At 34.6% G+C, this 13,933-nt stretch overlaps 1 pseudogene; it reads right to left on the bottom strand.

The window, feature by feature from the left end:
• Window positions 1–10,002: 10,002 nt before the first annotated feature.
• On the bottom strand, window positions 10,003–13,134 carry LOC117168966 (annotated as a pseudogene).
• Between the last annotated feature and the right edge of the window lie 799 nt (window positions 13,135–13,933).

Here is a 13,933-nt window from a genome sequence, read left to right as displayed (position 1 = left end):
CATAATTTTTTTTCTTTTAACTGAAAGGTGAATTCACAAGAAATCTTTATATACTGATTCAAAAAATAAAAAGGGGCCGTAAGCGGACACTACTCAGATAACAGTATGCGCACACGCTTCCACGCACAGAGCAGAGACGAGTGCGAATAAACCGTCACGCGTGTCACGCAGGTCACCAAACAGATGTGTCGGCATATGCGTGACATACGTGTCGCACCTCGTGCGAGCCGCACGCGTGCCGATGAAGTGCATCCCTTCCAATTTTGTATTCTGTTTTGTGAAGTCCAAATTTTTTTCAGCTTAAAATTGTAAGGTTTTTTTTTTAAATGTCTTAAATGTTATAACTTTGGTGCTTTTTTTTGGTGTGACTGTGTTTTCAAATATATGTGTATGAGTACGCCCCTACTCGCTCTTTGATTCGCGGGCTTTTTTCATGGAGCGCGACTCTCATTGAGCGGGCGCTTTGTCGTTTGGGCTTTGTGTCGCGGATCCGGAAGTACAATATGAATATTTCAAATCTATTAAATCTACTCAAATTTGAGGCTAATATTTATTTAATTATATTTGAAAACATAATCACAGCAAAAAAATCACCAAAGTTATAACATTTAAAACATTAAAAAAAACGAAACTTTAAATTTCAAGCTGAAAAACGCCCTCAATAAAAAAAGTGAAGAGAGGAGCAACGTTAATTTTTGAAAAACCTATAAGATTAATATAATAGAGTTTTGAATTTTCTTGATAAGTCTGATTCTTAGTTTGGACTTCACAAAACAGAATAAAAAATTGGAAGGGATGAACTTCATCGGTAAGGTAGAAATCTGGACACGTGCACCACTCATCACATGGTCTTAATTTATGTTTTTACTAGTTATTTAATTCTTTTTGTTTATTTTTCCAAAATGTCAGTTCAATGTCTCATTTTGTGTGAAATTGTTATGGTTTCAAAAATTGCTGATATGGTAGGAATCGGATGAGAGTTACATGTCCATAACCTTACAATTTAATATGTATGTGCCTTTAAAAAGCCTAGGGCTCGTGGGTACGCTATCGCGTTTTGCGCTCGTTTTCGTACGTTGCATGCTTACACTTTAAATACATTTGTTCAAATATCATAAATATATTAATCGTATAAATATCGTAAAGTACGATTACCTGGAATTAAATATACTGAAAACGCGTTCTCTTTTGGGGAATGGGGAACTAGGTGACGATCGCCATGTAAATGGAAATGAATTAGTTTATGAGCTATGTATTTTATTCTTATAATGACATTTTACCATCGAAAAAAATGAAGATGCTTGCATCAGATTTACTATTATCAGTGAAAGACTGGTTGTATGGATTATGTCCAGATGTCCCATCACGCTCATACTTTGAAGTTAAAGTCATTGAAAGATTAGTCTGCCAACTAAATGTGGAGGTATGATTCCAGGTGTTTCTCAAAATGATATAATTTGCAAATTTTAATGTTAAAATCTGAACTGATTTAATTCGGAAGCCTTAGTATAGTGACACAAGTGTAAACGTTTGATTGAGTCTTCATAAACAATGTTCAATTTAACAATCACATCAAATCAATAGATTCTTAAATGTGTAGTGTTACCACTAACTGATCACTAATAAGTATAGAGACGGAAATACTATAATAAAGATGATGCGGGATATTCGGTTATACATACTCGTGCTAGTGGCGGGGGGAGGATATGGACCAACTGATGATCTATCATCAATTGACCCGAACAAGGAAAGAAGCGCCCTGAGGCCCTTACGGATATTTAATATATTAACACTACATCCCCCTCTTTCAGAGTCTGAGCCCTTTATTTAAAGAAGGTGATTTGATTTTACACAGAGGAATCTCTTAGCCTAAACGGGAACATGTCAATCGTTGAGGTTCCTTTCTTTGACGAGCTGGAAGTATTCTTTTCTTTGTCGTTCTACAATCGATTGTTGTACAATTGGTTAGGCGCGTTGTTCTACAATTTGTTCGATTGGTTGTTTTACAATTTATACGACAGGTTGTTGCACAGGTTTTTTTCCTGATTGTTTTATAATTAATTTCGCTAATACTTTTGTAAATTCTTTCGTCGTTTTAGATCTTTCCGGTGAGGGTTTCGGTGTTTGGATGTCAGATTCATTTTTATTAATATCTTTTTTGTCATAATGAGGTTCACTAATTTGAATCTACCTGTTTCTCCTATAATCAGAATTCTCTGAGTAAACGGTATAGGACCGTGGAGTGTATCTACAACGTTACCATACCTTTTCAAATCTGCGATCCATACTCCGTCTCCCTTTTCCAATTCCGGTAGATCTCTAACTTTGTGACGTTTATTGTAATCATTGGCTTGATTATTTTTTAAAGCTAGATTCTTAGTATATATTTCGTCTACCTTCCCCTTCCCTTTTAGAGCGCTGGGTAGGGTAGGCACTTCTGTTCGCAGTTTTTGATTCATGAGCATTTCGGCAGGCGAAAAACCGTTTACAGGCGGAGTGGATTGATAGGATAAGAGAGCTTTTGTGAGCTGATTACAATCACTACCGTTTTTTAAATAAGTTGTTTCACTATTTTGACAGCAGCTTCAGCCTCACCATTTGATTGAATAAAGTGAGGAGAGCTTGTTATGTGTCGGAAATAGTACTCTTCTGCAAACTTTTTAAATTCATTTCTAAATTGCGGACCATTGTCCGATACTAGCTCTTTGTAAATTCCGTGTAGATTAATATCCGCGCGATACTGATAATACAGATTTAGGGCTTTCGGTTAACTTGCTACAAATTTCGTCCGAGTTCTGGTTTTTTATTACTTTTTCGACATTAGACGTCTCTTATTGTATAAGTGCTCAAAATAAAATTCAAGAACGCATCGACTTCATCGGCCAAATCTACCGGGCTGCCCTTGTCTGATAACGGGCTTCTCGATAGACAGTCGGCTTCTACAAGCGTTTTCCCTGGTACGTATTGTACTTCGTATTCATAGCGCATCAATCTAAGTCTATAACGTTGTAAACGCGGAGATAGATCATCTAAGAGCTTCGCTTGTAATATTTGAACTAGGGGTTTGTGATCTGTTTCTAGGATGATAAATACACCTGCAATATACTCCTCGAACTTTTCAGCCGCACTAACGATCATTTGTTTCTCAGCATCAAAAAAGGCAAGAGTAGGAGCAGTAGTCAGCATCTTCTTCAGTGAATTAAATTTCTCTTTTTGTTCTGGACCCCATATGTACATAACATTATTTTTCAAAAGACTATAAAGAGGTGCAAGGGTTTGAGGTTGGTTCTCAATGAATCTAACGGCGGAATTAACCATGTCTAGAAATCTTTGGAGCTCAACTTTATTAGTTGGGTCCTAAAATTTAGCAATTTCTTTTACTCTATCCGGGTCGATATCAATTCCTCGTTTCGAGATGATATGTCCTAAGTATTTTACTTTTTGAATCCCAAATTCGCATTTTTCTTTATTAATTGTGAGACCTTCTGCTTCTAGTTTCTGGAAAACCTTCCTCATAGTTTCTTTATGTTCTTCAATAGTATGACCAAATACTAGAATATCATCTACGTGATACACTGCTCCCAATCCGAGACGCATTCGACTTTATCAATAACATATAGTTTTTTAGTCTTATTAGTTATTTTTCGAGTTTGCCTAACATCGCGAGAGGAACTGTGCGTGGAGCTTTTTGTGCGTAGGGCTGAGTATCGGACATTACCTTTATTATTATTGTTCCCGGAAATTCCCCTAGTTCTTTACTTAGGCTAGGAAATTCACTTAAGACATTGACTTAAGTGGAGGATTTTATTTCCGGGATTTCCATTAACACATTGTAACTACCTCGATCGAATTTCACAATACCGAATGCTTCAATAACTTCTAGACTGAGCAATGCTGTCGGCAAATCTTGAATAACGTAAGGGACGTCGAGTTTTTTCTTATCTGGACCTTTAATGATCTCTTTAACTTTGGATAGGTACACACAAAAGCAATCGTCAATTATTTTTTCTGGCAAGCAAACACAATCTGCTCCGGTATCGATTAAACAATCCGCATCCGAATTCAACTCTTTAATATTGATTTGACGAATTTGCCCTGTTTTACGCAGAGTATTTACATTACCTGTGAAAAAGCTCTAATCGTCGTCGTTCTCGCTTTCATCTACTACACGTATACAGGGTTGGCCATATTCGACGAAAAGATTTGGCAACACTGTAACTTTTGACATAGATGACAGATCGAGTAATGACGTAGCGCGTTTAAAGCATCAACCTAAGGAGATTTTTGCCATGGAGCAGTACACTCCACGCGAACGCTCTCAGATTGTTGAAATTTACATTAATCAAAACAAGTCAATTATGAAAACTCAACGTGCATAAAGAAAAATAAATAAAGTGAAAACTGCGCCTTCTGCGACTACATTGTATCGTTTGTATGAAAGATTTTCATCAGGTGAGGCATTTACTAATCCCAAGCGTCCAAATAAAAAGCGACCAAGGCGATCAGATGAAAATATCGCATTCGTACGGGCCAGTGTTCAGAGGTTTCCAACAACATCTCAAACACGCCGATCTGAGCAGTTGGGCATAAAACGTCAGTTGGGCATAAAGCGTCAGTTGAATTCTGTATGGGAACAAATACAAATCATGACGCAATATGCGACGTAAAGTGGTTCGTTTTATGCCCAACCGCTCAGATCGACGAGTTTGAGATGTTGTTGGAGACCTCTGAATACTGGCCCGTACGAATGCGATATTTTCATCCGATCACCTTGGTCGCTTTTCATTTTGACGCTTGGAATTAGTAATTACCTCACCTGATGAAAATCTTTCATACAAACGATACAATGTAGTCGCAGAAGGCGCAGTTTTCACTTTATTTATTTTTCTTCATGCACGTTGAGTTTTCACAATTGACTTGTTTTGTTAAATGTAAATTTTAACTATCTGAGAGCGTTCGCGTGGAGTTTACTGCTCCATGGCAAAAATCTCCTTAGACTGATGCTTCCAACGCGCTACGTCATTACTCGTCTGTCATCTCTGTCAAAAGTTACAGTGTTACCAAATTTTGTCGTCGAATATGGCCAACCCTGTATTTCTAGTTTTACATGCGAGGCTAAAATGAACCTTTACCTTTCATTTGAAGCATACCGCATTTCTCGCTGTGTAATCTTTTCTTTAGGTGCGTAGATTTCCCGGAGCAATAGAAACATCCCTCGTTGCTGCTTTCGGGCTGTTCAGAGTTGGAATTTGGCGTCTTCTCTGATGTCATCTGCCATTGCTTGCCGTTGAAATCACCGTGCTGAGTGTCCTTCCATTTTCCGTGGTTGGCGTTTCTATGGACCGAGCAAACAGAACGATCTCCACCTCGATCTTTGTCTCGGATAATTTGATTTTCTTTATGTTAAATTTTAGCTTGCTTTGCCGCCGTTTAATGTCATTTTCGACAAGAAAGTCAAAAATTACTCTCTTGGAGACTTTAAGAGTCCATTTTGTAAATAATATTCTCTAAGAATTAACAAATGATATTATAACAATAAAAATAATAATGTCGCTAATAATATAATAATAATAAAAACCACAAACCTGCGTATGACGAAGCCGAAATAAGTTGAAGATAGATCGCAAAAAATCAATTCACTCTTGCAAGCCTGTTGTACTTATAATATAAAAAATTACATTTCTTGTGAGAATGTATCTAGCGGCATCCATTTAGCGGCAGAGTCTGAACCAACAGCTATTGGCGGTAAATTTTGAATTACTTACAAAATTGAAAAGTAGTTTTAAAACGAAATACGTTTTAGCCACTCTCACCAAAATTTACGTAAAACATCACTCTACTTTAAACTCATATTCATTTATAATATTTGTTTATAAAATTAACAAATAATATCGAATGATAAGTCTTTATCACTAAAGATCACCACTTATATATTTTAAAGATGATCAAGAAGAAAAAACGATACTTTCTTTCTATAAATGGCCGAATTATGCATTTTTTATAAAATAAACAAAGATTTTCGATTTATAAGCCTGCATTATTAAAAATCTCTAATAATACAATTTGAAGGCGACAAGAAAGAAAAAAATGGCTTTCTGACCATAAATGTCCAAAATATGCATTTGTTCATATAATTTGTTTATAAAATAAATAACTTATATCGAATGACAATTTTTATCTTTAAACATCACTACTTCTATATTTTGAGGACAATCAGTAACAAAAACAAATAATTTCTGTTTATAAATAGACAAACTGCTTTATAAAATAAGCAAATTATAGCAGAAAACAAATTTTCATGATCAAGTATCATTTTTCCGATAAAATCAAGGAAATGCAACTTACAAATATACTTTTCAAGCAAACAATTCATGATGTTGTTATTATTGTTAATATAATTTGTTTATAACAATTATACTACAAAACCCAATAATTATTTATTTTGCTAAGATGCTTTGACATATATTTTCATGAAGAAAGAAATTAATTTAATTATTTATTTACAGATAAAAAATAGTAAGTGAAAAATGACTCATTTTTCCTCTTTGTTTGTTTATGTAAAAAGCAGAAAGTAACATAATTTTAAAAATCTAATGCATACATCCTCTGGCGCAACTATCGCTGATTATTCATATTGAAGAAAATTGAAAATCAGTTAAGAATTGTACGCTGTAGGTGATTTTGAATAGTAAATTCCCCAGTGGGCACAAAATTTAGTGACGTCTTTACGACATCTTTACGACAACTTTACGATATTCTATGTCAATGTCGTTACGGTGTCTTTACGATATCGTAAATAATTCGTATGATCTGACGATGTCTTTACGATATCGTAAAGACACCGAAACGACACGGACATAGGATGTCGTAAAGTTGTCGTAAAGATGTCGTAACGATGTCGTAACGATGTCACCAAATTTTGTGCCCACTGGGTTCCTGATCCAGCCAACTGTGCGCCAGATTACTGAAATCCAGTTCGTTTGATGGGGATACGTTTGCCATTTGAGGTATACCAACGATAAACCAGTCATTTTCACCATTCACCTCGGTAAATTTTTTTTCCTGAGCTGCCACTAGCTGACCGACTGATGATCTAACATCAAATGACCCGTACAAGGAAAGAAGCGCCCTCAGGCCCTTACAGATACTTTATATACTAACACCACAAAATAAACGCCTTTATTCAATTTCAAAATATTATTGAAGTATTATTTCAGTATAAAATATTTCATTTTTAACCTGTTTAATTTGAAACTTTTAAATCGAAAAAACAAAACAATTCTTAATAGTAAACAATACGAAAAAAATTGTCACTATTGCAGAGTAATAAATTTAAACATTGAATATTACATTATAATTTTTTTTCTTTATTTATAATTTAAAGGTAAAAGTATTATATTTTGATTTTTAAACGACAGTTGAGCAATGGTTGATTTAGAAAAAAATCGAATAAGCTGTAGGATTTTGAATGTTTCATATTGAAGGGAAAAATTGAGCTTCTCAAGAATTTAGAAATGTTAAACAAATTTTTTCGATTTCTAGGGAGATTTAAAATGATTTTTTATTTCAAAAAGTCCATAACTTGAAGAGAATGTATAAAAACATTCCAAAACATTTCAAAAGATTTACAAAATTGGATACAAATCTGGAAGCTCTTGAAACAAGTTTGTGTGCAGGATTTTACAAAAATGTTAGGGAAAATTGGAGTCCGTTCAAAAGATATTAAAAGTTCGAAAAATTTTTTAAAATAATTTGAACAGATTTGAAATAATTTAAAAGAAAATTGATACTTTTCTTGATTTCCAAATTAAATTTTGACTTTTTATTTTGAAAAATGACATCATTTTAAGAAAAGGTATTAAAAATTTGGAACAATGAAAAAATTTCTAAAAGCATTGATTGAAAAATCATCAAAAATTAAATCTCCCACAGTCGAATTGGACAGTTCCCGACAGAAAATGTTCAAAGTAAAAACTCCCCGAATTTAAACATGAACAAATAAATTTTCAAAAATAACAGGTTTATATAGAAATTTATTTATATTTTTTTCAGTTAAAAATTCGACTTTCAGAAACTTTTTTCGTATTTTCTTAAAGATACTATGCACATTATCAAGCAAAATTTTTCATCCAGAAATATACATATTTTCTTATTCTTCTTTTTTTAAATTCAAGTAATAATTTTTGTAAACTTTAACATAAAAACAAATTTATTTGATAAAAGTATTCAAGTATTGTATTTTCAATAAATAAATAATATGTAATGAACCACAATTTTTTAATTTCTTCAATTGAGGAATTTTCTAGTTCAGATATGTTATAACTTAGCAATTTTCTGTGGGGAAGTTTGAAATTCGGTAATATCTCACTGTCGGGAATTTTATTGTTCGGACATTTTTCAGTCACTTGTTCTGAAAAATAAAATTCCCATCAATGTAAAAATTGGAAGAATAATAATATTTTCGAAATATAAAAGTACTGAATTGGAAAATTCTCGATAATTTATAATATCATCGAATTTGAAAATTGTCGACACAAAATTTCCAAATTATAAAATATCAGGACTAGGTAACTCCATAATTTCAACTATTAAAAAAATAGTTTTTTAACAAATATATTTTAAAATGAAATAATAAAATATTTTTATCAAATAAAAAACTTTTTTCATGTTTAAAGTTTTAAAAAAAATTGTTTGAATTTAAAACAACAATAATTGAAAAAATACATTTTTGGATTTTAAGTTTTCTTTTGAAAATGTGCATTGCATTTTTTAAAATTTGTTTGTAGTATCGGGAATACTATTATTCGGAATTTTTTAGGCCTAAAAATATTTGAAAACATTTTAAAAGATTGATAAAATTGTTTAAAAAATTTCCAAGATTTTGAGGCAATTTTTTCGGAATGTTACAAAAATACGTAGATATTTCGAGTAGTTGTATCAATTATAATATTTGACAGTTTATTTTAAAATGTATTTTATGGAATATGATATTTTGTATGAATGCACCAGTCAAGTTCTGTTCGTCTACTTTATTTTGCCAATGCGAATCATAATCTGGCTTAGAACTGCCGTCTTAACATCTAAAACCCGAAAGAGTAATTTTCCTCCTACTTGGAATTATAATTATATTTTTATAAAAATTATATAATATAATTATAATAAACAAGAGATTGGAAAATACATGCGATAACTACTTTGAATAAACATACTAGGCAGTCTGATAAGTACCTGAAAATTCTAAGAGATGGCATTAGTATTCACTAATGTGAACCATTTTCGTCGAGCTTGATCCTTCAAATGACGCCTGTCAAAACTTCAGCCATTTATGTTTACGCATTTACAAGTTACAGCACTGAGAAGCGACTAACCTCCGAGTTTTTTTTAATATGGAAAAATCTGAGTTTCGAGTTTTGATCAAACACTACTATCTTCGCAAGAAAACGATATCCGAGACCAAGGCCAAGCTGGATAAGTCAATGGATACATTTATTTATTTGTTGCTATTTTTGCGTCAAAGCTGGTACATGCATGTTTTTATGTGCCTAGTACTAAAAAAATAGTGGAAAAAATCTTGACATCATTCTCGACCTCAAAATGACGATCTTTTTCCTACCAAAAGTGCAATGAACTCTAACTACATCCATGAAGATGTACAATAGCTTCTTCAGTTCCTCTTATCAAAAATAAAGGTGAACGATGCCTTTCTAAAATAGAGTTTTCAACAAAAAAACTAGTAGCTTTATCGAATTTTCTAGAAGAAATACTTTGGCTTTCGCTCTTAGCGTGACCGAAAACCGACGACGTGGACGTGGCGAAAAAACGATCCCTTCGGGGTGCTGGATTTGTGTGAGTCCCCTTGCCTCTCGCGATGGGGCGCTTGACTTGGTGAGTCCCCTTGCCTCTCACTTGTGGGTGCTTGATTTTGGTGAGTCCCCTTGCCCCTCACGTTTGGGTGCTTGATTTTTGTGAGTCCCCTTACCTCTCACATTGGTGTGCTTGACCTTATGGCAACCTCTTTTGGGTGTGGTACTCTTCGAAGCATGGTGCGGCGCATAGAGGAACATCACATGTGGGGCAAATGTAAATTGTTCGCTTTTTATTCTTACGCAAAGAGCACAAGTGGCACCTTCGACTTGTATCATACATCGGAAAATGTGGGCCAACTAATCGAGTAGGTGAATCATTGTTGCAAGCGCACCTTTCAGTAGGATCAAGTTTCAATAAGGATCTAACAACCTGTAATCGGCATGAAGGAAATGATAGAGGCTTTGCGTTTCTCATTTTATATAAAACATGAGCATTAGATAAACATAGAACAAGAAGGTGAAAAAAGAGCTAGCGATACCACCTCATTGTTTTTCGCCCTGATACCGTTATAGATAATTGTCTATCTATATTGTCTACACCGCCCACATTTTGATTGTATTCATGAACACATGTTGGTTTTATAATGTCTTCTTTTGTTTAGTGATTTATTTTTCTAGTTGCGATACATTCAAGCTGGTGTACACTCGTAAGCATGCGAACACTACGTTTATCTTCCCATTTCTTTGCCATCCATGTATCATCATGAGCGACTTGCACTTCACCTCGAGCTAATTTGTTATCGAGATTTGGCATTCCCTTTCTGTTCGCTTTCACCGTGCCACATATTCCTGTATCACGTTCGTGTAAGAAATCTGCTAAAGTAGGTGATGTATACCAATTATCTACATACATAACATGACCCTTATAAAAATAAGGCTGTAAGAAGTGAGTGGCAATATCGCAAGTAATACCCATGCCTAACTTTTGATAATAATCAGTGTTCTTACCAGTGTAAAACAAAGCCCAATATAAATTGAGTTCTGCAGTCTACTAGAAAAAAAAGCTTGATGCCAAAACGCTTTCTCTTCAATAGAATATATTGCTTGAATCGAAGTCTATCTTTCCATCATAACAGACTCTCATCTATGCATACATTTTTGCCTGGAATCAGAGCTGCCGAAAATTTGTTTTGTAGGTGGTCTATTATTGGCTTTATCTTCACTTAAGGGTGGTTTGTAATTTCTTCGCTGTTGTGGAAGTGTAAATTACGGAGAATTTGAAGGTATCTATCGCGAGACATTATTTGAGAAAAATTGGAGTGTGTAGTAAGGGATTTGTAGACCAATAATTTTTCAAACTACCTTTCCGAACATGGTCCATTAGAATCGAAAGAACGAGAAAATGATCAAGCTCATCTTTTGTAAGCGAGCTCCAAGATTTCGTATGTAAATGTTGTATTCCATCATTTTGAGCTACATAACGATTCGTTTCCTCTATAATCTTTTGATATAGAGAAGAATCACAAAAATAACACAGGCCGACAAAATTTGACAAAAGTCAAAATTCAGAAAGCAGACCAAACATTTCCGAAGAATTTTTATGTGCTGAATTCGAATTCGAACTCAAAATTGCTCCTGTACGTCAGGTTTTCAAGACGACGTAACTTAAAAGTACAAAAAACGCGTTTTTAGCTGTTTTTGAGGTTACGTAATTGTACAAGAAAAATGTCTACCACAAAGCTAATATGGAATTTGAAAGTACTAATCTTCCCCTTTCAAACCTACTGGGATTAATTAGGATATCTTCATTTCTTACCAAAATATTGTGATTTGAAATTTTTTATTTTAGCGTTTTAACCCATTATTAACGCTGAGGTGTTCAGATTTATACAACGCATTCTCTATTTCTGACAGTACGATATTTTTTCTTCAAAATATTATCTAAAGGGTTTTCAAGGGTGCCCTTTCTGTTGCCGGTGTCAGTTTTTTGTTATAACCTCTAGAAGATCCAATATAGCGGCCACAATTTAGGGCTTTAAAAAAGAATAAAGGATCCCGCACAAAATACCAACAAAAAAGCGTACAATCGTTTGGAACCAAACTTTGCACATTGATAAAACAATAAAAAATATGGAACCCGTGTCTTTTCATTTCTACGGAAGCCGCTTCCTAGGGGTAGAGACCACCCCTAACAAGCCGCAAGCTCTGGGAACAATAAGTTTAGTCGAATATTTTTCTTAGAATAATGAAGTTCCATGCCACAAGTACGTTAACCCACCTACCTGCCAATTCACCCAAACCCAGAAATCACCCCTACCAAATCATAAGCAGGCTAACCCATCTAACCTTGGGAGCAGCGAAATAGTCGTTTACATTTCGTGAAATAATTGAATTCCACACTACAAGTGGGCTAACCTTGAAATGAAGTTTTTCAATTTGGCGTATTAACCCATTAACGCCGAGATGGTATGCCATTGTCCCTTAAAAATGCTATCTGAGAGGTTTTCGGGGGTTCCTTTTCGATTGGCTCAGTTTTTTGTTATAACTCCTAGAAGAGCGAATATGGAAAACTGTTAGAGTTTGAATTGCCCAGCCAATAAAGGCAAGATTTTGTATTGCCCAGTCAGTCAAGGAAAGAGTTTCAATCGTCCAGCCAGTCAAAGCAAGACTTACGATTTCCCATTCAGTTAAGGCAAGACTTGGGATTATCCAGCTACGCAAGAAAGTACTTAAAATTTTCCAGCCAATTAAGGTAAGACTTTAGATTGCCCAGCCAATCAAGAAAAGACTTTGTCCCTTGAAAAGCCCTGAGATAATATTACCAAGAAAAAATATCGTACCGTCAGCAATAGAGAATGCGTTGTATAAATCTGAACACCTCAGCGTTAATGGGTTAAAACGCTAAAATAAAAAATTTCAAATTACTATATTTTGGTGAAAAATAAAGTTATTCTAATAAGTCCAAGTAGGTTTGAAAGGGGAAGATTAGTACTTTCAAATTCCATATTAGCTTTTGCAGTAGACATTTTTCTTGTTCAGTTACATAACTTCAAACACAGATAAAAAACGCGTTTTTTGCAATTTTAGGTAAGGATATCTTGAAAACCTGACGTACAGGAGCGATTTGGAGCACGGATTCGGATTCAGCGTATCGAAATCCTTCCGAAATGTTAGGTCTGGTATCTGGCTTTGAAATTTGTCGGCCTGTGTAAATGAAGTAATCGATTGGATTATTCGAAGTCTTTGATTGATGGGTAAAAATAAGCATCCTCAAACATTTGATTTCCCTCACAATTATCTCCCGAATCAGGATCATCAATTTCTTCATTGTCCGAGTCTTATGTCTCCGGTTCGGAATCGCCACTGCTCGAAGCATACTTTTCAGCCATTTTAGCAGAGACAAGAATCTAATAAAATGTTTGCATAATAGTTTTATTCCTTCTCACGAATAGTGTAAAAAATGGTAATAATATAACAAATAAATATGTGATGCGAAAATTTTAATTATGATAGATTATGAATCAATAGTAGCGCCGTGCAACATATTTACCTTAGCCCCTTTACTGTGCAGACCGAAAGTCGCAAAACTTATAACTTACAACGTCAAGTAAGGAACAATTGAATAGGACTATGCGAGACGCACCGGACTATTAACTGTTTCTCAACTACTCTATTGCCCCTGCGTTCACTCCTTGTCTTTTCGAGCGTAGCTACAGGCAACTGTGTATTATCTTTTTACTCCCACAAGTGTCATTGACCAGCACCCACAACTGTCAACTGTTTCTCAACTCCTCTATTGCCCCTATGTTCACTCCGTGTTTTTTCGAGCGTGGCTACAGGCAACTGTTTATCATCTTTTTTTCTTCCACAAGTGTCATTGACTAGCACCGACGGCTGTCAACTATTTTTTAACTCCTCTATTGCGTCTACGTTCATGCTGGGTCATTAGGTGACTGTCAACTGTTCCAGAGTTTCAATCTTTTGGTGCACAAAGCTACACATTAAACAAAGATGGTCGGCGAAAATAGGGTGACTTTGAAACTGCTACATTGTGCTGTTTGTGAATTTTAATCGTTTTTTATGCTTAGTATGTCAAAGATGTTGTTCAGCATTGATGAAATTTGTAA

This window comes from Belonocnema kinseyi, chromosome 3 (genome assembly GCF_010883055.1).
Source record: "Belonocnema kinseyi isolate 2016_QV_RU_SX_M_011 chromosome 3, B_treatae_v1, whole genome shotgun sequence".
NCBI classification, from domain to species: Eukaryota; Metazoa; Arthropoda; class Insecta; order Hymenoptera; family Cynipidae; genus Belonocnema; species Belonocnema kinseyi.
Note: the sequence above shows the minus strand (reverse complement) of the source record. Positions and strands in the feature narration are given on the sequence as shown.